Below are 3,198 nucleotides of genomic sequence, written 5' to 3' on the forward strand. Positions count from 1 at the left end.
GAAAATACCCATTAAACAGGTCAAAAATCCCAGTTCAACCAGGAACATGACTATAACTATTAATATCTAAAGGTGTGTAAATTCAGTGTGATATGAAAAGAAACAGAGTGTTAATGTATATTTACATACATGGTCAGGTTGTTGTCTCTTTGACACATTCCCCATTTTCATTCTCAATATTATGTCATTAAAAAAAATCAAAACTTTGATATATGCATGAATTTCAATAATTTGATAATGTACAAAATGTATGTGTGAGTTTTTTAAAGTAAAAAATAAACAGGCAAAATGAGTAATTGGCCCCTACGATTGTTTAAGTCATTAAATATACAGGATGACACCATCGAAATAAAATAGTTTATATTTTGGAAATTCGGGAGTTGATAAAAAGCAAACAAAAAATGTTACTTCCAAGAAACGATTGACATCCAAAATGCTGTGGCCCACCTTCGTCACTATAAATTACTAAGAAAATCCCAAAAGAAATTGGTAACACTTTTAAATACAATTCATTAAAAGCAATGGAGCTGATATTCGATTGCGTTTTAAACTAACAGTATCAAGGTGTGATGTTTAAATTGATGATAGGAAACTCCTGGTGTTTGACGTTTTGCTTGGTTCAAGACCCATTGTTAAACTTTGGCTGTTTTTTGCTCTTTTGTAAATGACAATTCTTTTATATACAATACCAGTAACGATGATATGTATATATTTCAAAGAAAAAAAAGAAGAAGCGGTATGATATCCAATGAGACAAATCTTCACAAAAGACCAACTATAGGTCATCGTAAGACCTTCAACCACGAGTAAAAACAGTGATGTATAATTAAAAAGAAATTCCCCTTGAAATGTGAACTTTCCATTTCTGAGTAGCAACATTCCAGCAGCACCTACATACGGTGTATTTATCTCGAAATTGATCCGATATTCTCGTGCTTGCATTTCCTAACACGATTGTTTTTATAGAGGGTTGCTACTCACAAGAAAACTTTAAAACCAAGAGTTCCAAATGGTGAAGTTGAAATCATCACTTCGTAAATTTTACGGACGCAATCACGAGATGATATCGGATATGTTCCTTACGACTTAACTACAATTCCCTTCCATTTCATGAATGTTACCTACCCAATTAGACCTTTTACCGGATTTGTTATCACATAAGCAACACTACAGGTGCCACATTTGGATCAGGATCTACTTACCCTTCCAGAGCACCTAAGATAACCACTAGATTTTGGTGGGGTTCGTGTTGTTTATTCTTTCGTTTTCTATGTTGTGTGATGTGTACTATTGTTTGTCTGTTTGTCTTTTTCATTTTTAGCCATAGCGTTGTTTTATTTTCAATTTATGAGTTTGGATGTCCCTCTGGTATCTTTAGTCTCACTTTTAAAAGTGTCAATGTACGATTTTGAAAATATTACCCAGGTTGTTTGATTCTAAATCGGTGAATTAAATATTTAAATTAATGGATCTTTAACAATAAGGACAAATATGTATATATTTCAAAGAAAAAAAAGAAGAAGTGGTATGATATCCAATGAGACAAATCTTCACAATAGACCAACTATAGGTCACCGTAAGACCTTCAACCACGAGTAAAAACAGTAATGTATAATAAAAGGTGTAACTTATTACTAAGTTTGACTTATCAGCGATGTGTTAACATGTCATGAGTACATCACGCGACGAGTGCACTAGTGGAGATGATATAGCCTACTAAAGTGTTCGATCTTTAGTGTTCAGTTTCTTGTTTTTTCGACCATTTGTATCTTTTTACACTTTTCATTTGGTATTGTCTGTTTTTCTTTGACTGTTTTTTTTTATTGAACACTTTGTATCTTCTTTTCACTCTTTAATATCATCTATCTATATCTATATGGTATGACCAAATCGAGATCATTGGTACATATCAATGAGACATCAACCCAGCTTCAGTAATCATGGACAGTTGGAAGTATATTTTCTTACTTTGGCAGTTAGCAAAAAACGCATTTCTTAATGTAAGTTAATCAAGTAACAAACGCCTTAAAAGTCACATAATGACAGTATGCACAATCTTGAATTGTTTATTATTATTGCTGGACCAAATATAATTAGGCTTGAATGATAGTCACGAAAATACAACTGTTGATTTCAGTTCTTTGTATATATAACGTGTCATTGTTACCGGTATTATAAAGCAATTTGATGGTCACATGACTCACATCAATTCTTTTGTGTACAGAAAAGGAGGACTTTAATCGTGAATAATTAAATTTAAATATCAGTCTCGAATTCTGAAAGATAATACATCCTTGTACGTCAGTTGCTTTCTCAGATAGGTTTCGTAGTAATTCATTCATAAATAACCTCCAAAAAGTCGATAATAGTATACGCACTTATATTTTCGAGCACCAATAAAGGGTAGTGAGTGCAAATATAATGAACTGAGTTAAACACAATACTAAGAAATAAAACATTTTTTCAACGGACTATTTCCTAAGTACTTATAATTTTTTTTACATGATAACAAAAGCGAAAATTAAACACATATTTTGGTTTCTAACAAGAAATCAAATGGGTTTAATGGACTGTGACATAAAAATAGCCAAGAAATTTCATTTAAAACAAATTTACTACAGTTCTTCTTAATGACATTAATAATCGTGTAGTTTTCTATATTCAATTTTTTTTTTTTTACCAAATCTTGATTCTCTTACAACTACTTTTCATGCTTATCATGCTTCTTCCTCCTTACAAAAAATCAAAATCTGACTTACCTGTGGTTATTGAACGTACCGAATTTTTGAAGTCGCACGAATTTCTTAACGCGAAATGTTGGTCCCATGAAAGATTGTTTCAGTTTTTTTGCTTTGTGAAACAGTTCTTTCAATCCTTTGCCTTACTAAATTTTTTTTAAATGTTGCATCTCCATTAAAAAAACCCAAAGAAGTGAATTAGCCCTTAAGAATACTGCAAACATGAAAACATAAATGTGTTGCAACCATACCGTATGACTTCAGAAGCTCGTTCTACTGTTCTCCCGATAACGATACAAGTAGACAAGATTTGTTGCTGGCCATCAAAAAACAGATCAACGTGTAGTGACAATAAAACATCAACAGAATTTGATTATGCAACTTCATTTGCCAATCATGTTTACGGCCGCAATGTCAACTGCTAACCAAATTGCCGAGTGCCATTGAGTACAGATTCATG

The sequence above is a fragment of the Mytilus trossulus genome, chromosome 11 (genome assembly GCF_036588685.1).
Source record: "Mytilus trossulus isolate FHL-02 chromosome 11, PNRI_Mtr1.1.1.hap1, whole genome shotgun sequence".
In the NCBI taxonomy this organism is placed as follows: domain Eukaryota; kingdom Metazoa; phylum Mollusca; class Bivalvia; order Mytilida; family Mytilidae; genus Mytilus; species Mytilus trossulus.